This window comes from Chlorocebus sabaeus, chromosome 27 (assembly GCF_047675955.1).
Source record: "Chlorocebus sabaeus isolate Y175 chromosome 27, mChlSab1.0.hap1, whole genome shotgun sequence".
In the NCBI taxonomy this organism is placed as follows: domain Eukaryota; kingdom Metazoa; phylum Chordata; class Mammalia; order Primates; family Cercopithecidae; genus Chlorocebus; species Chlorocebus sabaeus.
In genome coordinates, this window is record NC_132930.1 from 36,804,336 (window position 1) to 36,828,391 (window position 24,056).

The following is a 24,056-nucleotide window of genomic DNA, read 5'->3' on the forward strand; positions in this document are numbered from 1 at the left end:
ATGCAGTTATGTTTAATTGGTGACTCAAATTACAAAACATTGTTATTACTTTTTTCCACATTTTATTAAGACTATAAACCTTTGGATTGGAAAAAGTTCAATGAACCCCAAATTGAGTAAATGTAAAATTCAAAATCATACAAAACCAATCACTATATCATTTAGAAATATATATATATATATGAATAAAAACAATAAGTAGGAAAGACAAGATTAACAAAAATTCAGGATTGCAGTTACCCCTGAGGAGAAGAATGGGGGACTCAAAGGCTATTTAAGTGTATTGGTAAATTTTTTCCCTCAAGTGACTTAAGGAGTAAATAAGTAGTATTATTATTCTTTAAATTGAATATGCAGAAAATATGTTTTTCAAGTATGCTAGATATCACAATAAATAGAAAATAAATTAACGAAGTTCATCCATTCTTTTTATGTGTTACTTATAATAACACAAGCCAGAAAGCTGGGAGTCATTCTTGACCACTCCCTCACCAAGAAAATCTCATTAATTTTCACATTCTACTTCTCCCTACCTTCACTATCACAATCAGACCCAAGCCACCTTGACTCTCACCAAAAACACTGAAGTCCCTCCTGTCTCTTAAATCCCTGCTCTAATCCAATCTCCGGATAGCAGCCAAAGGAAACGCTTCAACCTTATCTCTCTTCAACTTGTCTATCTCTCCATCCCCTTTGCTATCAGAAGCAACAGAGTGACAAGTAAATTGCCCAAAGCCGCACAGCCAGGAAACAGCAGAGGCAGGACTTTGGGTGATATTGGGAAAGGCTTAGTCACTGCCTCACACAGGGTAATCTCTGGATAAAGGACAGATTTATTTCTCCTTGAATCACTATCTCACCTTCTTTGTCTGCTTAGTTTTCCTTAACTCTGACCTCAAACCACAATTTCCAAGAAATGCCTTCCTAAGCCCGTGGCCCCATTGCAGCAAGTCTCCACTGTTTGTCCTCCCAGCACTTTGTACATTTCTAGTAACATCCCTCCTCCACTGGACTGTGACCTCCACAAGGGTAGGAGCCTCTTTTGCCCACCATCACAGTGCACATCATACACCCTTGCTCACTTTGGTACTCTCCATGTCCATCTCTCAGTGAAAATGATAGGTCACCAACCAGATCTCTCATCTTACATTCCAACAATAAGCAATCTGGTCTGCGGACCCTACCCACAGAGCTGTGTGTGAGACAGGCGGGCTGGGGAACAGAGATCAGCCCTGGCCCATGGAACTCAAGATAGCCTGCTCCATGGAAGGAACCTGGTGCCCAGGTAGAAATGAAAGTGACTTTGGACACCCACGACTTCAATCTCTGGAGCCAGTGAACAGGTCACAAATTAGTCCCTTCTGCCCCTATTCTTTCAATCATATCCACTCCTCTCACCTGGAGAGGTGGAAGGCATCTGACATCCACCCCAAGCATGCTGGGGCTACTAGTGACACAGACAAAGGTGGCCAAGCAAGATAAAGTCAGGGTAGGGGTGGGAGGGCAGGAGTAGGCATGGCCAAGGCTGTGGAGCTTCTCCAGAGAGCCAAATACGTTTGATCCTGTTGAGGTCTGGCTCTTTTCCTTGGCAGCACTGAATATATTTACAATTATTGTCCATGATCTTTCTGCTCCACAATAGAGGAAGGGTACCTTCATGCTCCTCTGAATTCTTGTGTCCAGCACAGAGCATGACCAAGGGCGTATGTCCAAGAAATGGGTGATGTGGCCAGCCCCCGTGAGTCCTTCAGGTCTTACTCAGGTACTTAGTTGAGAAGCCTTTATTCCTTGACACATTTCTTAGTTGTTTTGGTGCTCTTCACCGTGGGACCGCATAGCCTTGGTGCTCTTGTATTGTGGGCTCAAAAGACATCTGCCGAATGAATGAATGGACACTTGCAGGCTGACTCTCTCCTGAACAGTTGCTAGGTCCAGTGCTCTCTTCCTGGAATCCTCTTTCCTCTTCACTTACCTGCTCAGTTTATTTCAACATTTGAGGGATTACTAGGTGCTACACTCTCTTACTGGACTCAAGGGTCATTTCCTTCAGAAGGCCTTTCTGACTCTTTCCTTTAGGGCTCGTCTTGTCCATGGCCACTGTACCTAGGAGGACCTCTCTGCCCCAAGATCACGATGGTACCTTGAGCACAGAAACCAGATTTGATTCATCTCTCTGTAGCCATCACGTGGCCACGCTTGGCACCAGTGTGGGTTCAGGAAACACCTACAGAAGACATTATCTCTAAGGAGAGAGATAACCACTGAAGCAGACTGATCCTGTTTGGGATTCCAGCCCTGCACTTGATAGCATAGCCAAGTTCCTTTCTCTGTATTAGCTTTCTGGGTTAAAACAGCGTACTCAGCCTGGAAACGAGGTCTAAACTATCTGGCAGAGTTGCCAGGATAGTCATTATCCCCTCAACCTCAGGAGACAGCAGGGCAGGATAGACTCCCTTAATATCTGGTACTTGGTACTCCAGATAGCTGAGAAAGGTGGGAGGAGGAGGAGAAGTTAGAGTGGAATTCATTCTTTTCTGCCCTAGTCTAAGGTTCTCCTTTCCCTCCACCATCAAAGTCACCTAGAAAACAGAGCCAAAAAACTAAATACTGATGTTTTATTTGGGGAGGTAAAAACTCAAGGCATTAGGAGTGAGAAGAAAGGGAGGAAGCAAGAGAAGAAATAACGGGAAGTAATACAAGATGATGTATTACCAGGCTGGGCACTGCTTCATGAAAAGCCTTGAGGAGGCACAGCAGTTGTGTCCACCTGTTACTTTGGAAATCTCCCCATAGACTGTGCTATTTTGGAGAAATGGAACTTTGCAGCAATTCATGGAAGGAAGGAAAGAAGGGGGAATTTATCTGCCTGGCAGTTAGCTGTCTCCCATTTTCCATTAGTCAAATTTTACCCCATAAGTATTAACTCTCCCACACTTCTAGGTTTGCTGCTGGCAAATTGGGATGTCAGATCTCATGCCCTGTGGTAGGGCATTTTATCCATGTCTTTAAAGTGGTAGGAAGAGACACAGACTCTATGCATATGGCCAGTGAGTGCCAGGGAGGACCTGATAAGGTACATATATCCTGTCCAGTACAGTCCAACATTGGTTTTCTCATTTTCTGGAAGAGAACACAAGGCATAGTGATCAAAGATCTTTCCCAAGGTCACATGGTTATTAAGCGGTAAATTTAGGATTTGAGCGCTGCCTGGCTCTGGAAACTGTGGAAGGCCAAGATAAAGAACTTGAATTTTATGTAGCAGGCTAAGGAGTCGCTAAAGGGTTTTAAGCTTGAGAGGGACATGAGATAAAACGCTTTTTAATGAAGCTCCCAATCTCTACTGTGCCCCACCTTCCCACCTGGCTAAACTCCAGTAGAAACAGGTGACTGCAGAAGAGTTCGAGCATTGAAGACAAGTTTTGAGAAGTCTCTGGGTCCTGAGCTTCATTTGGGCTTCAAGTATTGCTCCATAATCTTACTGTGTTCATCCAAGCCTCCACCTACCAAAGAGACAAGCTGGTCAGAGACAGATGTGATCTGGGTAGAAAAGCCAAAATGAGAAGAGACTGACCTAAAGACGAGGAGAAGGAGGACCATCCATCTCTTCATCATCAGCCTATGCATCTGAAGATCTTGGCATCTGCTGATGAATCCTTTGGTGTTGCCTGAGGTGGTCAGATCTCATAAACTGTCAGCCGCACTGATCATATCTATGTGATCTATATCTGTTGTATATCCACATATTTCACCCAAGCGCATCAGAAGGGAAGAAAGGCCATGTATGTGTAGAGCCTCTTACTTTGGCAGCCTGGTGTGCCACCTGACACTGGCTTAGTTCCTCAGCCACCTGATCCATTTCAGCCTGGTATCAGCTGTACATGGGGACTGTGTGGGGTCCAGATCCACTTCAGGCCAGACAGGAGACGGGTCACCGCAGTGTCACAGGTGGGTGTCCGGAAACCACCACATCCAATATTGCCTTATGGATCAACTACTTCTAGTGAAGCTCTGAAAAACTTAAACAACAATTGCTTACTGATTTGTACCTTCATTACATTTCTGGAATTCAAGCATATAATAAAAATAAGCAAAAAAATACTTTGGCATTTTATAAAAACTAGACATATGTTCTAGGCCCATGCAATTATAATCAGGTCTTTTACTTACATGAGTGTCAGATTGGCCATTCAAAATCGTGTGGGGCATGGGAAAATTCTCTATTTTGTGGGAGGGACTATATAATGTATTATAGGACATCTAGCCTACCGAAGCCCTGCCCTCTAAACACCAGTAGTCCCCTTCTGTCCTTCATCATAATAATAAAAAAGCATCTCCCCAGATTTTCAAAATGCCCCATTGGGGGAAGTATTGCCCTAGAAAGTATCCAGGAATGGAAGGCAGCTAATTGGTGGAGTGAAAGCCACACAGTGGGCAAGATTGCCCAGGAAGTTCAGAAAGAGTAATAAAAGACCAGGGACAAGGTCAAGTGAAATACAAACATTTAATAAATAGGAAACGGTCAGAAACAGCATGAAAAGACTGGAAACAGAAAGAGAACAAGTTTCAAGGCCAAAGGAAAAGAGGAACAGAAAAGGGCAAATAATGTTTTCTCTAGAAGAGACGTCAATAGTGTCAAATGAAGTAGATAAATTAGGTGAAATGAGGAACTGATGTAAGTCTACTGAATTCGACAGTTAAGAAATAATTTCTGAATTGTCCCAAGGCTGTCAGTGCTGCCTTTGTGGACTGAGAATGTATTGCAGCAAATTTGAAATTGGACATCAAAACTGGAGACACTGCATTGTCAAATCTTTCTGAAAGGGGGAGAGAGATGAGAATTACGATTGACATGACTCAGTGGATCAAGGCAATTGAATTTTAATTCACATTCCATCGCATTTCCTTCAAGAAGTACCTTATCATTCCATACTTGTAAAATGTAAAAGCAATGCCTGGCTTCAATCAAACTCTAAAGAAATGTATTTACTTGTTCATGTATTTGCTTTTAAAGCAAAAAAACCTTTCTGATTTAAAAAAGTGAGACTTTCTTGAATAAATTCTACAGTGGGAAAGTGAACACGCATAGACCTCTCTCTTCCTCTTCTTGAAGTCCCTGGCAATATCTTTAAGTGTGGTCTGTGTACAGCTACAAACTACAGCTCATGTAAACAGTAGCATGTTTCTTTCTCTTTCCCCAACATTAGCGACTCTGACACTTCTGTTTCTTTCCAGGAGACACAGGTCAATATTGCTATGTCTGAAATCTCATTGCGGAGCTTCACTAGGGCTCTTCACAATAACTACACCTCTTTTCAGAAACGTCAACAACACCTGGGCTGTAAAGAAACTCTTTGCCAAAATGTGTCTTTAGTCTTAAAGTTGAATTGGTAAAGAATAGCATCCTCAGCATTTTACATTAAGAGTAGAAAACTTGAGCATGTTTATATGCCAAAGAGGGCAAGATAAAGAGGGGGAGGCTGATGGAACACGTGTTAAAATGATTCGATGATGAAATAAGAACATCAAGACTGGAAGAAATTGAACCAAAACTCTTAGGTAGAAGGAGACCTTGACCAGGCGCGGTGGCTCACGCCTGTAATCCCAGCACTTTGGGAGACCGAGGCGGGTGGATCACAAGGTCAGGAGATCGAGACCATCCTGGCTAACACGGTGAAATCCCATCTCTACTAAAAATACAAAAAATTAGCCGGGCATGATGGCAGGTGCCTGTAGTCCCAGCTATTCGGGAGGCTGAGGCAGGAGAATGGCGTGAACCCGGGAGGCGGAGGTTGCAGTGAGCGAGATCGCGCCACTGCACGCCAGCCTGGCCGACAAACCAAGACTCTGTCTCATTAAAAAAAAAAAAAAAAAAAGAGGGAGACCTTCTTTCAGTTTATAGAAGGAAAAAAGAAAGATATAATCACACCTCCAGGGAGTGGGGCTTGGAGGGTGAGATGGTGCTTTTTAGAAGCTCATATAAAAGGGCTATGTCACTTGGGATGCATTAGACTGCAAATAATAGATGTCCTAAGTAAACAATAAAGATTAAACAATAAAGATATTATTATCTTATTTAAGAAGAAATGTATCCAGATTTGTTTAATAATAATGTGAAACAGTGAATCCAATTATCTGAAAATGACCATAAAATCTCACTCTCAGTTGCTAGGAAAGCAGGCCGGCTGTCATGAGGGAATGCAGAGTGGTTGCTACCTTCTCTAAGTGGGTGGAACAGTAACCAGCCTAAGCATTCTGTGGAGTGTGACCATAGCTTCCCTTCCCCTAGCATTCCCAGACAATTTTTGTAAACTCATCATTTTCAATAGATGATCCATGGTCCCTAAACCAGCAGCACCCACATCACCTGGGAACATGTTAGACATGCAAATTCTCAGGGCCACCTCGGAACGCTGAATTAGAAGCCCTGGGGGTGGGGTTCAGTAATCTGTATTTTATCAAGCACTACAAGTTCATGCTAATGGTTAAAAACCACTGCTGTGAACATCTGATACCCAAAATCCAGATGCAGGGACTAGATCATTGAGGGCTTCAAAAGCAATGAAAAGCACTTTATGGAGTCAAGCAGGAGAACAGTTCTGTGTGATACCAATACCATGCTGCCAGTAGCCATGCCCCTGGACCCATTTCAAGTTAATTCTCAAATTCAATTAGGAAAAGCAAAGGTTGCTGATTTTTAGCAAGTGTTGCACAAATTTGATCAATCACAAGGGTATTCACAAGAGTATTGCGGAGACAATGCCCTAAAGGTCATGCTGATTTAGTTTTACCTGATAATTTGCCTCAATAATATAAATCTGAGAAGTATAGTAACAGAACACAAGACAGACCTAGACTGGCATCCGAGATCTATTTTTGACCATGTGTATCTTAACTTCTCTGAGATAACTTTACTCATAAAGCTCATACACACTGATCTCTTAAAGTTACTATAAGAGAAAGAGGATAACATACACTATACATAGTACAGTGTTTGATGTGTCAGAAGAGCTTAGTAAATGATGTGAAAAAAACTCATTGCTGTGTGGTTTTTGTTGTGAATCTTGTAGTTATTGGTGCCTGGGTGTGATATTGAAGATGTAAAGAGGAGGAATGATAATAGCTGAAGTGAATGTCTTAGAGCTTTCGTAGGAAGTACAGACTGGGAGAGGAGGACATATAAAAAGCTTCCAATGCTGGATATGCTTAAAATAAATCTTGAAGAATGAGTAAGAGAGAGAAGAGGCTTAAGGAAAGGTGATTCAAAGCTGAGGACACAACATGGATATTGGCATGGAGGCACAAACAACTCTGCCTTTTAGGGAACATCTAAGGAGTATGGTTTGGATGAAGAGTAGGACCGATGTCAAAGGGAGGGATGAGATGAAATTGTAGGCTAAGCCAGGGTCCTGACATGAAGACCCTACTTGGTCTACCTAAGGAATTGGATATATATTTGAAGAAAATGTGAGGACTGGTGGGTTTTTAGCAGGAAAAAGAGATCTGCTTTCAAAACCCTATAGAATCTAAAGGGAGGAGAATGTATAGAAATAAAGAAGAACTTGGAGTCAGAGGACTTGTTTGCAGTTTGTCATCATGAATCAGGAGAGCAAAATGAGGGCCTGAGAAAAGCCATGAGGGGAGAGTGAGCGATTACCCTAAGATATTTTAATTAAAAAAAAAGTTTTCTGACAGATAACAGAATCCTGATTATCAAGACTTCCCACATTAAGAAAAAAAGAATAAATGGAATGGACCCTGAACATGTCTTATGTGACTATCAATGTGCCAGGAACAAATGTGACTTGGTTCTTGAGTTTAACACCTTACAGCATCACAGGGAGAACAAGGCACACGTGCCATGCACGGTTAGGAAAAGTCAAATTAAGTATGTGCTAAATGCTAGTAGGTGTGCTTGAGACACAACTAAAGCAAGGTCTTGAAAGAACTATTCTGGCCCCAACCCCAGAGTCCCAGGATATAGTTTCAACTTTGTCATTGCCTTGGAGAGTGGTGACCTTCACTGTCCCATTTGGGTCTTACTTTTCTCCTTTATACAAATGACAAGATTGATTTGAATTGAAAAGATAAGAAAATGACCCAGGCAATGCTTCTCCAAACAGAGCTTATGCCTGCAAACTGTCATACTGAAAGTCACAGAATAGAAAATAGGTGTCATCTCCTGATAATAAATAATTCAGATACTATCCTTCTGTTAAAATAAATGTAGACATAATGACTTTTGCATATAATGGAAATATTCATACATTTTAAAGATGAAACACAAAGCTTCAAAGACGTATCTAGCTTGCAAGGTATAATAGACAGACTTCTAAGATGGTCCTCAATGATTTATACCTCCTGGCATATACATCCTTTTGCATTTCCCATCCCTTGAGTATATGCTAACCCTACTCACAGAAAAAGAAATAATTAGTAGAGTGAACAGACAACCTGCAGGATGGGAGAAAATATTTGCAATCTATACATACAACGAGGGTCTTGATATGGTTTGGACCTGTGTCTCACCCAAATCTCATGTCACAGTGTAATCCCCAAAATTGGAGGTGGGGCCTGATGGAAGGTGATTTGTTCATGGAGATGGTTTCTCATGAATGGTTTAATACCATCCCCTTTGTACTGTCCTCATGATAGTGAGTGAGTTATCATGAGATCTTGTCATTTTTAAAGTGTGTAACACCCCCCTCTGTCTCTTCCTTCTGATCCAGCCATGTTTGAAAGTTTCTTGAGGTCACCCCAGAAGCCAAGCAGATGCCAGCATAGTGCTTCCTTTACAGCTGCCAAACCGTGAACTCATTAAACCTCTTTGCTTTATAAATTACCCAGTCTCAGGTATTTCTTTATAGAAATGTGAGAATGGACTAATATAGGTCTAACATCCAGAATTTACAAAAAACTCAAACAACTCAACAAAAAACCCCAAGTAATCTCATTAAAAGTGGGCTAAAGACATTAATATACACTTTTTTAAAGAATACAAATGGCCAACAAGCATACGAAAAGATGTTCAACATCACTAATTATCTGAGAAATGCAAATTAAAATCACAATGAGATACCATTTTACACAAATCAGAATGGCTATTACTAAAAAGACAAAAAAATAACAGATTTGTCAAAATTTTGGAGAAAAAGGAGCTCTTATACACTGTTGGTGGGAATGTAAATTAGTACAATCTCTATGGAAAATAGCATGGCTAGTTCCTAAACAACTAAAAATAGAACTACCATAGAATCTAGCAATTCTACTACTGAATATCCATCCAAAGGCAGGAAAAAATCATAAAAAGATACCTGCACTGGTATATTTTTCTTAGCACAATTCACAATAACAAAGATACAGAATCAACCTAAGTATACAACAATGGAAAATTAGATTAAATGAGGTATATATATACACAGTGAAATACTATTCATTCATAAAAAAGAATGTCTTTTACAGCAACATGCATGGAACTGAAGGCCATTATCTTAAGTGAAACAACTCTGACACAGAAAGAAAAATACCAAATATTCTTGCTTGTAAGTGGGAGGTAAAGAATGTGTAAACAAGGAAACAAAGAGTAAAATGATGGACAATAAAAACCTAGAGGGGTGCTGGGGTGGGAGCGGGGTCATGATGGGAGGTCACTTGGTGAGTTCAATGTGCATTGCTCCAGTGCAAGCCTTGACTTCACCACAATGAAATATATCAATGTACCAAATTGCACTTACACCCCATGAATGTATATATATTTTTTAAAAGGGAATATAATAGAATACAGCAAAATTAATAGAAATAAATTTACAAGTTGGGGTTAGAAAAAACTAGAAACTCTCTCTCTCTCTCTCCTCTCATTTAATCCCACTGATGAAGCCAGTTTTCATGTTGTCAACTGCCCTACTGAGATGACCACCTGGTCAGAAACAGCCAGCAAAGAACTAAAGCCCTCAGTCAGACCACCCACAAGGACTGAACCCTGCCAATGACTAGATGCATGAACTTGCAAGCATATTCTTCCGTATTTGAGTCTTGAAATGATTGCAACCCTGGCTGACCCTTTGATTGTAAGAGATCCACTGACCCCAGATAAGGTGTACCTGGATTTCAGCCCCATGGAAACGATGAGATAATATAGGTTTGTTATTGTGGTAATCTGTTATGCAATGCAACATACCCAAGGGATCACTTTGGGCTGTGGTCAGAAACACCCACTAAAATAGTCTCTTCCTTGTCTCTGCCATTAGCAGCAGTTGGTGGAAATGTCTATGAAACATCCTTAAGAAGAGCAACATTTAATTAGGTGAGGGTAAGTGAAGGGGTGTTCCATTGAAAGTGTGACTCCTCAGATTCCAGATCTGTAGAAAAAAAACTTCTCTGGGTGGGAAGGAGTTTATTTCTACTGCTCTTTCTCAATAACTTTTTTGAAATAAATGAAAGTGAGGGAGATTTGTAAAGACTGTCTTTGGAGATAATAAGTGAAATTATTATTGGCATCCATAACTGAAAGACAAAGTGGATGAAGATGTGTAATGTGAACGTAAACTGTGAAATGTTTATATGTGTTTTATTTCACTTTAACGTGGAAGTGTGGGTTGGCAGACAGACGTATATGGGTGGCAGATATTTCTTACAATTAGCAGAAATTATTTACTAGTTTGTGTTTATCATAGGAAAAATGGAGGTTCTAGAGCAGGACAACCTGAGTTAAAATTCCAGCTCATCTGCTCACTAGTAGGGCAAGTAAATTGCCTCTGTAGAATGAGTAGAATAGTAATAATAATAATAATAATAATAATACCTCTTTATTGGTTTGTTGTAAGGATCAAATGAGTTAATTTTTGACATGTTGCATAAATTATCTATTACTACATCTATGTAACAAACAACCCTCAAACTTAGTGGCTTAAAACAACAATGTCTTTTTGCTTATGAGTCTACAGGTAATCTGGATGGCTCTGCTGATCTGAACTAGTATTGGTAGATCTCAGCGGGACTGGCTCAGGAGTCTGAGGTCAGCTGGTGGATTGGCTGGGGGTTGGTTTCTCTAGGTGGTCTCATTCACATTTTCTGGCAGATGGGTAACTGTTGGTTGGGGTGATAGAATTTGCATGGGCCACATGTCTCAGATCTTTCAGTAGCCTACCTTGAACTTGTCCATAAGGTAGCAGCAGTATTCCAAAAGAAAAAGAGGAAGCATGCAAGACTCTTGACACCTAGGCTTCTAACTGGCACAACACCACTTCTGCCTTATTTTATTAGTCAAAGAAAACCACAAGGCCAGCCTAGACTCTACCACTTGATAGAACTATAAGTTCATACGGCAAAGGGAAAGGAATAATTGTCACTATCTTTGCCAACAATCCTCCATAGTTGTTGGAACTGAAATGTTAGCTATTGTTACTATGATTAGATGAGGCTGTGGCATAATAATACATAAAATCCTAGAATATCAGAGTTTTAAGAGCCCTCAGAGAACAATTAGTTTATATATTCAATGTTTTTACTGTATAAATTGGAAATGTAAGGAAAGCCATTTGTTTTAGGTTTCTTGTTTAATGATAAGCTTGGACTAAAACCCAAATCTTCTGACACCTGGGCAATATTCTTCTCAAAGACTCTGAACCCTAATATATATGACTATCTATGAATGTACATGACTACATTATTACTATTTATATATATACATGTAATTATAGTCATATTTTTACTTAGTCTACAAAATATTTTCTAGATATTTGCTTCTTTACTTGTTAGTTTAAGGCATCTGAATGCAAAGATTTTGTTTTGTTTTTTTTGTGTGTGTGCTGATTGTATTCAGTGACGCCTAAAGGATGCTATCAAGGATCTTTGGACAAGGATCACAGAATGTTGAATTGAAAACATTTCCCAAAGCCCCAAGACATATTTCAACACTCACCTCCAGAAACCATTGTTGCATGGCTGCCCAAGATAAGACCGGCCCTATTTTATAATTCAGCTTTACTTCGGGGCAGAGGGAGTGAGGCAGAGCATCATAAACCCAGCCAACGGAATGTGTTATAAAAGCCCTTGTTCTTTCACCCTAAGGACAAGCTGTGGAGAAATGATATGGGAAATGTGGATATAGAGTCCCTGCTTTGAGAGAGCAGTGAATTCTTAGAAAAGTCAGTGCAATCCTCCCAGTGACTATAATTGCCATGGAAGCCCAGAGGGCTACGCATGGAGACACAATTGTGTTTGCTGCTGCTGCTCCTGTTGTCGTGTTGCCATTTTTGGTTGTTGCTCTAATGGTCCTTGGCACATGGCATGGTGTCATTCATACATTTGGGGAATATCTCAATAATGGGGAGCCAAGTGTTTTTTCCTTGTGTGTTGCTTTTGTCAGGATGATCTAGATCATGCTACAGTAACAATCAATTCCCAATACATTAAAACAAGAAATGTGTGTTTCTTACTCTTGTGAAATGCTCATTATGGATAAACTAGAAGTTGTACTGTTTCTCTTTTCAGTGCTCAGGTTGGCAGAACAGCCCACTCAAAATAACTGCAGATTGTTGTGGCAGAGAAGACAAGATAGCGATTGAGAACTAGTTCTAAGGTGTTTTCCCGAAAGTGGTTGGTAAAGCAACTCCTACAGCCATGCCTAACTGCAAGGGAAGAGAGAAGTACAATTTTACAAGATGCCTAGAAAAAAAACCCAGAAACTGTAATACTTTGAGGAATTTGAATGTCTACTAGGCACATACCATCAAGTTAAGGTTACATTAGAGGCTAATGAGTGGCAGGTATATGAATATGTGCATCAACATTAAACCCTCAGATTTTATTACAAAGCTTACAATGTCCCATTCTCTTTAGGCAGATGAGATTCTCCCTCGTTTCACTCCTACTTATTAGAACAAGGCAGTAAGACTTCTGTTCATGGGTAATCTCTTCTTTACTCCCATCCCATGTTAACCACCTCATCTGCTATTTTTATGGGATTTTGTTTCACGAAATTCCTTCTCTCTTCTGTATCTCTAGACATATCATGTATCTGGTGTCCCCACTCCCAGCGATCACCCTTTCTCTACCCATCTTTTCACAATCAAGAATCTTAAGCATACTCAGAAGCAACTCTGTTCACTCTCTAGTCTCACATTCATCACATTTTCAGGTTCTACTCATACTCTAAGGGGAGAGAATAAGAAAAGGGTGAGAGTCAATGAGGTCATCTTAGAATTCTGCCTGCCACACCAAAGGCCAAAGAACAAGAAATGTCAAGTATAGGTGGGGGCACTATTTCACTTGCTTAAAATCTCTAACCCAATAGGATAACACCTGTTGAACAGGAAAAAAAAAAAAAAGTGAATGAATGAGCACATGACTGAGGCCTCTGAATCATTCTCTATAAGGCTACCTTTATCCCTAACAGGTAGTATCTGTAGTACTTGTTAGTAGTACCCTGGGGGAGTGTACTACCTGTTAGGGGTAGACTATCCAGACAGCATGGATATCTTGGTCATCTGAAAATCCTGGCACCCCAACAGGAATGCTTCTCACTGTCTTACCCTCAATGTGGCATAATGCCCTGGCATAAAACCTCTGCCACTGGATGGTCAGAGTTCACGTTCCACCTATCCTTTTACTATTTTGTCATGCTATCCAAAGTCACTGAACCTCACGTAGACTTAGCCTTTGTGTGTGTGTGTGTGTGTGTGTAAATATAACAATAATAACTGCCTCATAGTATTTTCACAAAGATTAATTAAAATGTTGTAAGCACACATCTAGGCACACACTGAGTGCTCAGCAAATGTTAGTTACCATTGTTATTATTGCTGTTGTCACTTTCACCTATTCCTTTAAAGCATCAGCACCTTGTTGCTCACCTCTTTTCTTTTTCCTCCCGTTAGTCTTCTTCTTTCACAGAAACAATCAGAAGCCTGTTACATTTGCTAAAGTGCTGATACCAACAAAACAAAATCACCTCTTAGCCAGCTCACTCTCCCAAAAAGTAGTAGGATTAATTTGTGTTCCCTCCCCACCACCCACTTCCTGGAACTAGACCACAAGGCAGAAAGTAGAACATGGGGGCTGAGAAGGCCTTTTATTTTCTTTGTTTGAATACAGTGATGTGGATAGAAAGGGCCTAAAGAGAGGCTAAAGGTCTCAAAAAGAAAATCACAGATGGTTTATTAGAAATGGCTTTTCCATTAACCATCTGTGTGACCTTGGGCATGTTGTACTTCACCACTGCAGTCCTGTGTCCGCTCCTTTGCAGAAAGAGGAGCTTACCCTGTGAGATCTGGCATCTCATACTGACATTCTGACATCCATGGTACGAGGGCAGCACTGCAAACAGTCCAGAGCCTCCTGTGCAGGAATGGAACACACATTGTCCTGATGGCTGAGGAAGGCTCGGCTCATTGATTTGACCAGCCTTGTATTGCCAGCAAAGAAAATGGTACCTCCCTCCGTGAGATAAAGCTGAAAGTCATGGAGCAGAAAGGCAGCAGAAATGGAAACTCATTGATACCAATACTCTCCAGGTCTATAATATTACATTGGATTCTACAGAGCCCTTCCATGTACATCATCAATCTGGATTTCACAAACAATGGCATGGGGTAGGTAGAGTGGTTATTAGTATCTACATTTGTGAGAGGCCTACGTTCAGGCCTCTGCCCAAGATGAGAGCAAAGGTTAAGACCCAGATGTAGCATAGTAAACAAGTTAAAGAGATTTTAGGTCTATAGCCTTAGATTTTTGTCTATTGTCTCTCTGCTAGTTGACCTTGGAACAAGACCTTTTACAAATTCTCTACTCTGAGATTTGCACTTTCCTGGCCTATAGAGGAGGAATAATAATAATAATAATAACTAAAACATCAAAGGGTGATTGCAAGGTCCACATCAGATCGTGTATATGATTCCACTACACTGACTATAAAATGGTGAGCTTAGTTAGTTTTTTTGAATTGCCGTGGCACCTGGCACTGCATTGTACTCACTCTTCCAGAAATGATCACCCATAGACAGGCAAAATAATCTACATCATGTGTCTGGCAGATTTATATTCCTGAAGCTACTCCTTCATCTATCTCATTCTATGTGTCACGTCACAGGCTTAGCAAACCCCTTACACTTCTCTCCCCAAATCTATATCCCTATCTTAAAAACTATCATAAGCTTCAACCTCACCAATGACTTTTATGGTGATTAGACCCTCTTAATTCAGCCACTGCCCCCTCCACTGAACTCAGAGATGGATGGTGACCTGTCAATCTGTCCAACTGGGTAATATCTACCTTGGTAGAGAGACACTACCTACCTGATTATTAGCAGGCCACAAGAAACAAAAGGAACACACACTTGGGAGGAGTAAAAATAAGTAATTCCAACTCTAAGCTGCTGGAACTTGAAATTATTTTGAGCCTTAAAGGAATAAGATCACAGGGCCTGAGTCAGGTGATAGGCAGCTGCAACATAGGCAGCTGTAAACTTTGTTTTTCTTACTATGGATTAGCCTCCTCCCTCACCTATAGTGTTTTGTAAAATGTAAATGACTAAAGGGCACCAGGGAAGGGAAGACCCCCTACCCTCTTATTGTTGATTTTTGGTATACAGTAACTTCCCTCTTACCTCTCTCACATGAAGACCACGGCTGTCAAATTATCTAATCTAGCCGTCCCAACCTTTTTGACACTAGGGATGAGTTTCACAAAAGATAATTTTTTCATGGGCAGGGGTAGAGTGGGAGGGATGGTTTCGAGATGAAACTGTTCCACAAGAAGTATGCAACATAGGTCCCTCACATGCACAGTTCACAGTAGGGCTCGTACTCCTATGAGAATCTAATGCCACCGCTGATCTGACAGGAGGCAGAGCTCAGGGGGTAATGCTTGCCCACTCTCACCTTCTGCTGAGTGGTCCAGGATCACTGGTCTGTAGCCCAGGTCTTGGGGACCTCTGGTCTACTGGAGGGTTAAACATACTCTTTTAAATTGGAAAGGAAATGAAAACTGGTTGTACAGAAAAGAAAAACTAACTAATTAAATTGTTGTAACTCATAAACCAGCCTTGTATAGAAAATGTTGTAATCCTGTTAAATTTTTTTGTTTGTTTTCTTCCTTCATAGGCAAAATCTTAACTTTTAACTTCAAAGAACTGACTTCACTTCTCTGATGTCTGTGTTTTCCAGGTGGCCATTCCCAGCTTTTTATGTGAATACCCTCTTTAAACTGGATTCTGATCTTTCTGATTATTTCTCTCCCAGCTCTGCCACTGGCCTGCTGGGTGACTTTGGTGAAGTCACTGAATCCATCAGAAGCACAGTTTCCTTTTCTACAAAGTAGACAATACAATTCCTGTCCTCCAGTCCCACAGATTTCTAGGCATCAATAATGGAGGTGTTGTAGAATCGCTTTGTGAATTCATGTGCTGCAGAGACAGTCCTTGTTCATGATTTGTTGTTTAAATATTGTAATTTTGTTTGATTGTTTACTGAAGTCATGTCTGAAAACTCCCATCTGTAACTAATCTCTAACTCAATGAACTTCATTGATAATGTTTTAAGAGAGAAAAAGAAAGAAAAATCATATTCTGGATACTTACTAAAAGCTAGGTAATATATTAAATTTACTTGTATTGCTTATCTCATTTTAGTCCCACAACAACCCTCTGAGGAAAATAGGATTCTCACTTCCCAGAAGGTAAGCGACTCTCTTGGGTTTCTGGCCTGAGTGACCACAGACTTACTGATGCCAATGACAGACAAAGGAGGACTCATGGGCTCTGAGCAGATCCTGGGGGGTTACTTGCTGATATACCAGAGGGAGTTGTCCTGCAGGCAGGCAGAACTCAGGTCTGCACCTGGAAGGGTCTTGGCTGAGCCTGGACACTTGTGGGTCATTCATGAGGAGGAAAATGAGACTGAGTGTGTGAATGTGGTCAATCAGGGAAAATGTATAGACTGAAATATGGAGACTACAATGGAATACTTGGGACTAATATTTTAAAAATGGACTGAAGAAGAGAATGAGATGGAGAAGATTCAGGAACTGCTAGAGAAGCAAGGGGAGTGTGACAGTGAAGTAAGATCTCACTTAACGTTAGACTTTTGGAAATGGCAACTCCAAACAAAACGATGTGTGACAAAACCAATTTTACCACAGTCTAATTGATATTAACAAGACTTAAGTTTTTACTCCATATTCTGGTCAGAAAAACATCACTATACTTCTAAATGGAAACTCCAAACACTTCTAATATTAAACGTTGACATAAATATGAGATATGCATGTATTGAAGAAAGATTAATAAATCAAGTTAGATAATGATTTACTCATTTATTCTAGTACAGGGTCTTGGGTGGCTGCAGCCTGTCCCAACAGCTCAGGAGCCAAGTGGGACCCAACCCTGGCCAGGATGCCGTCCCATCACAGTGCACACTCACGCCCACATCCACACTCCTTCCGACTGGGACCACTGAGACACACCAACAAACCTAATGTGCACAGTTTTGACGTGTGGAAGAAACTGGAGTACTCAGAGAAAACACATGCAGACACAGACGTGGGGAGGACTTGCAAACTCCATACAGACAGTGGCCCCAGCTGGGCATCAAATTTTTTTCATAAACCTTATAATGAAACATTGTTGAATTAAACAGCATTATTTGAGAAATTGCTACATGCCACTGCCAAATTCAGCAAGAGGAATTTCAAATAGGAGGAAGAGTTTGACGATGCTTACAATAGTTTGATTTTTATAATATAAGGATTAAAAAATGTCCAGTGAATTTGGCAGTAACTTCTTCATTAACCACAGGGAGGCCATCTTCAGTGGAGTCGTGGCAGAGGAAGGCTGCATCACTGCGGTTTAAGGAATGAGTGGGAAGGGAGGAGCATGCAGAGAGAATTAGTTGACAACCCCATGAGAAAGTGCAGACTGGTGAGTGATAACCGGGAGAGGATGAAGCCTACAGGGAGAGCGTTGTGCATGCAAAATGGCTGATAAACTTACAGAAAGTCAGCAGTTGTTTGCAGAGGAATGGTGAATCTGGAGTCCTGACATCTTGTGCACTACTCAGAGATAGCTGAAGAAATGTGGTTCCAGAAGCCCAAAGCTGAAAAGAGACATTGGTAAGCTACAGCACGTCCAACAAAAGGGATGAACATAAGAAAGTAGTTCAACATTTCCAATGATGCATATACACACAATACACACAAAACACACATACAACATATGCATTACACACACATTGAGCACACAACATACACAACACAACATGCAAACACATATACAACACATGCATATTACACACATACAACATGCATAAACCATGTATACAATGCATCATATGCACATCAGACACACATTACATACACAGCACATCCAGTACAGGTAAAACACACATACAATATACATCCACCCACTAGACAACACACATAGCATGTATGGGACACACATGTGCATATATGCACCACATACTTGTATGCACAAAACATCCACATAACACACACACACACACACATACACACACACACACACAGAGTAGAATTGCCTAGCAAGCCAAGGATGTACATACCATAGTCCCAGCAAGAAGCATGGGAGGAAGGGAAGAGACTGATGTGTACTATTCTTGGAAAGGCTACAAGCTCACGTGTTTAATCAAGCAGAGAGAAGAGAAGGCAACCAAGAAAAAAAGCATGAGAACAAGATGTGCTCACCTTCAATCTTTGCCAGTGCAAGCCACAGTACCATTGTGGGAGCAGAAACTGTAACCCTCTGAGCATACCCTTGGGTGTCCAGCACTGAACTGGAGTGAACTACTATTCCTTTACAAAAAAGAAAAGACATTCAAACTGTCCCCCCCCCGTTTTTTTTTATTTGTAATAAATGAGTGGTCTCTTGGAAACTCTCACATGTCTACTTCAAATATGCTGTTTGAAATGCTGAATATAAATCATTGTACTATAAAGATACATACACACATATGTTTATTGCAGCACTATTTACAATAGCAAAGACAGGGAACCAACGCAAATGCCCATTAACGTTAGACTGGATAAGGAAACTGTGGTACATATACACCATAGAATACTATGCAGCCATAAAAAGAAATGAGATCATGTCCTTTGTGGGGACACGGATGAAGCTGGAAGCCATCAGCCTCAGCAAACTAACACAGGAACAGAAAACCAAACACCACATGTTCTCACTCTTAAATGGGAGCTGAACAATGAAAATACATGGACACAGGGAGGGGAACAACACACACTAGGGCCCATTGGGGGTGGGGGCGAGGGGAGGGAACCTAGAGGATGGATTAATAGGTGCAGCAAACCACCATGGCACATGTATATAACAAAGTTCCACGTTCTGCACGTGTAACCTGGAACTTCAAGTTAAAAAAAAAAAAAAGAAAAGAAAAGAAAAAGAAATGCTGAAGTCATCGAGAGACCATTACATATAGTCTCTACAGACTCAATTCCTGTTGATAGAAAAAAGAGACTTAAACAAAGGGCACTGGGCCAAACCTGAGGTAGAAAGAAAAGACGTTTTCTGCCATTGATGGGCATCATCATTTCATACTAAGGCCACTCCTCCATGATGAGTCTTGGAAAGTGTTTTGTTTTATCTGACTGAGTTCTTTTTTGTTTTCTACATAGGAACAATCCCAGACAAACGTGAAATTTCATTTTTTTCCTTGTTGCCTCCAGTGAAAAGAGATGGGGATGAGGGAGAAATTTACCATTTACTCTTTTTTTTTTTTTTTTTTTTTTTAAAGGTTTTTCCTATTTTCTTATTCCCCACTGAGTAAAAAACTCTGGAAATGGTCTCCAGGCTCTCAACAACAATATTCTGTTTTCATTTCTTACCGCATTTTCTTTCTTTCCCAGGTCTCTTCTGACAGTGCCAGGTTGCACACTGGGTTGTCATAGAATGTTCTGAAGTTGTGTAAAAGGAACTGGCACAAAGGAAAAGAAAATTTTTTCTCCTACTCTGCTTAAATTAGTCATTGTCTCCAGCAGCGATATCCATTTCCTGTTACTTTCCTGGTCTGGCTTCTTTTTTTTTTTTTTTTTCCCTGCAGATATTCTGATTTGAGCTCAGTGCATACATTCACCCCAGAAGTTCCCAGGACGCCAAGAAAGATCCTTGCCAACAGACCTTATCATGTTCCCCTTGAAATGGTTTTGTCATTCTTTGGATGACTGTGGAACATCTAGTCTCATACATGCCTATTTTCTTTATTGGGTTTCTGCACAGTCACAACCCAATAATGCACAATGGTAAGATGTCCCAACTGTCACAAAACTAAAGAGTCAAATTACCCTCTGTTGTCAATCGCTGCCTAGCTCAGAGGCTGTTTCAAGATTTGCCTTGAGTTCAAAGAATTGGCCCAAGGTGCATTTATCTTTGAAAATGCATGTTCTGTACAGTGCTTCTTCCTTTCACCTGGGAAAGTCCTGGTTTGTGTCTATCGCCCAGGAGTAATCATTTATAGCACCCATTTCATTCTCACAAGTGTCTCAGTTTGCACAGCAAGTTCCATAGCCAGCAAGGATACAGTATACATTGGAGACACAAAGATAGAAAAGACAGTATCCTTGCCTTAGAGGAGCTCAGTCTTTTTAGAAAGACAGGTAAGTAGATGATTATAATATAAGAGCTAAGATAAATATACAAATAGAGTTACATGACTTCGTCCCACTGTCTCTATGTCCCTTCTGTCCAGCACACTGTCCAGAACACAGAGGTGTTTGGTAATTTTATTGCTGCTGCTTTTGTTTTAACCAATCACAGTGTTCTTTCTATAGACAGAATGTTCCCAATAACAAGTCATTCTCCCGTCTTTCTGCCCCATCTTTTCTTGCTCCATTCTTTTATGGAAGAAAAGAGTGTCCTGGACATATAACCTCAAAAAAAAAAAATAATCAAGAGCATGGAAGAAAATCACAAGGGTAACAAACTTACATACTAGCTCAGAGTCCATCCTCAATCTTTGCAGAAAAATCATAGGAGGTGCTGTTGCTGCCCCTCCTCACATGTTCTGTAGCCCTGAGTGCCAAGTTACATCTGCCCCTGATGGCCCCAATTTGTAGCTTTTTCCAGCTGTTTCTGCTTCTGCTGCATTGGCTACTGGTAATATAGGCAGGTCTCGCTAATAGTACTTAAGATCGATTCTCATGTTTTATCCAAATACAGTCAAGTTAATGCTGGGATTGACCTAACGGCTCCTGCTATGCCCAGGGAGGGCATGATCACTGCCAAAATCATAGGCTATGGCCTCACTCTTCTGTGGCCATGCATAAGGGCCCTTCTTGAGATGAGGGCAGGTGCTTCTCCACCCTAGTTATAACTCTTCTTATTTTCTGAAAAGGATGACTTCACTTATCATTTACTCATAAGATTCTCTTTGCAAGCAACTCTTGTGTACAACTCCCACAAATGAATCATTCAAGCTGGGAGGTTCCATCTGAGTAAAAATGCAGCCCCCATCTACAAATATTGAATGTTCCTGGATAATTTTTATCAACTTTTAAATTAAAATGTCATTACAAATTTAAGACAGAAGGAAAGGGTAGGAGAGAGGCCAGGATGGGAGAAGTGTTTTAGAATGTATTGAGTTGTGTAAGCTGTTTCTTTACTTCTTTACGCTAAAGTGTTCTGAATTTCTGACATTTTGATATTTTTAGTAGCTTCAAATCCTGAAGTTTGTGAGTAGAAAATTGTGAGGCACTGACTTGCCAAGTGGCAAAGAAATAAAAACAAAAATGAAAACCAGAAAAGTTAAGTGAACAACTGCCATTCTGTGACATAAAGGCTAAAGCTGAGATGAGAGCAGAGACTTCTTAGGGCATAGAGGCAGGTGACTAAATGGGGGATGGAGGGACGCAAGAACATAGGATGTTATTGTCTCTCAGTTTCTTCTTGGGTTGTTCCCTAAGACATCTTGTCTCCTAAGAGTGTTAAGTTCTTCCATGAAAAGGACAGTATTTTATTTCTCTGCCTCATTTGTCCATATTACTTTATAGTGCTAGCACAGTGGAGAAGCTTCAAACACAGGTGGTTGCTTGCTTGCTTGTTTGATTGATTGAAAAAACAAAAAGAGAGAGGAAATGAGATACTCTGGAAAAGTCCTAGAGCAGTTGACTATTACTCTCAAATCTTCCAGTAATTCTCCATGTGACCTTGAACAACCACTTACCTCTTAGGTTTTTTCATCTGTAAAATAAATATGACCAGATAATCAGCAAGTTCCAAACTAGTTTTAAAACTTCAGGAGCCTATAATTGTGACTGTTAGATCAAGTTAAAGGAGAAACTGTAGGGCTTGATAACGCATACACAAAAGCCATTTTAAGGGCTGAACTTGGACCTTGGTTTCTCTATTATAAATCAAAGATATTAGAATAGATTATCTTTTTTATTGCCTCCTTCCAAAACACAAGAAATATCTGAATCAAAATGCTAATCTTCATCTTCAAAAACCAAATTCCAATGACATAGTATCAGTCCTCAATAAGGAAAAGGAACAGACTTTATTCACATATAATTCACTGGCCCATGGATAAGAAGCCTATATTTTCAGTGGGTTCATTTTTATCTAAGTCATAAAATCTCAATTCTGTCCCAAACATGGTATTTTCCTTTTCAATACAAGAGGCAATTCATTTTACTGTTACTTGAAACTAAAGGAATCCAATAAGCTGGATTGGAGCCAAAGAAGACCATAATGACAAAATGATTGATCCTTTCATAATGCTATTCTAAGATTGGAGAAATGCAATACAGACAATATTCATTTATGCCACCAACCAGTATTCATCTCTGTAACAGAATGTAATACTCCTTTGCATTTATTAAGTACCTGCCACCACTAGAAATACAAAGTAAAAGGCATTCACTGTTAATTTTCAGGCATGGTCAAATATTATTTGTTATGCCCCCACTGACATGAAGAATCTACATGGGAACTTGAGGCAGAAAAGTCAGCTCTTTTGCATAGTGAGAACAATAAAAGTAGTGTGTCTGGAATCCATTGGTGGAAGCAGAAATTAAGTAAGCAGATAGTATTTGAAAATAAGGACAAAAAAATAAAGGATATTTTAAGCAATGTGAGCTGCCCAACAGTGGAGGCTGGCAAAGGGTGTTAATCCCAGAGATGAAGCTCTAGACGAGTTGCATTACATGTCACCTTGGTAAATCTTTGCAGCACCCATCTGAGACAAATTTTAATTTCCATCACACAGATGAAAAGGCAGAATCTCGAGGGAGTTAAGCCCTTCTCCTTGAGCTATTGAGCTGTTACATGATTAAGCCAAAACTTGAAATGAATTTTGACTGATCCTAAAAGTCCATGTATTTTCATTATGTTACAGTGCATTCATGAAGTAGTTTCATTTCATCCCCTAATATTCTCAAAGAAAGGCCAGCTGATAAAAACAATAGGAATAGTGAATATTTTTTGAGTTATTTAAGTCTACCATCCTTGGTTGAGAATAGTCTGGAACTATTTGAGGTCTTCAGGAACACCTCCCTGTCAAGTATTCTGTACTAACTTAATGGGGCAGATGTCATAATTGAGAATTGTCAGAGGGTTGTATGAATCCTGCGGATGTCAAAGCTTAACATGGAAGGCTTTTTGAAGGAATAGAAAGGTAGAGGAAGGTCTAGTGCCCCTATCATGAGTTGACTACTCTTCCAAGCCTTCCTCAGACTCACTAAGATCCTGTGATTTTCAAGTTTCTCCCAGCCACCTACCAAGACAATGCTGGGGAAACGTCTCTGAGCTTACCACAGTGGTCACGCCATTCTTGAATCCTTATACTTATGGAGGGCTTATCACCTCCCCAAAACCATGCTCACTAAAGTTTGATCTACGATGTGCTGACTCGTTACATTTTTGTACAGCTCTAACTCCTAGAAAATGTTCTATGTATTTGGTTGAGTATTTTTTATAATTTCAAACCACTTATCTTCTTTGTCATTTGAAGTCAAACAGAAAAAAAAATTAACATGAGCCTTTAAAGTACTTCAGATAAAACATATACTTTCCCAAGAGTATGATGGTGGAGATGGTGAAGCT

At 40.3% G+C, this 24,056-nt stretch overlaps 1 long non-coding RNA gene across 1 annotated transcript in view; it reads right to left on the reverse strand.

Moving 5' to 3' along the window:
- Positions 1 to 207: 207 nt before the first annotated feature.
- Positions 208 to 24,056, reverse strand: part of LOC140710564 (uncharacterized) — a 69,091-nt gene continuing 45,242 nt past the window's right edge. Inside the window, exons 2-4 of the long non-coding RNA XR_012091636.1 lie at positions 17,985 to 18,087; positions 3,572 to 4,016; positions 208 to 3,500 (exon numbers count right to left, since the gene is read on the reverse strand). This is a non-coding gene — a long non-coding RNA (uncharacterized lncRNA). The remainder of the gene's footprint in view (positions 3,501 to 3,571; positions 4,017 to 17,984; positions 18,088 to 24,056) is intronic.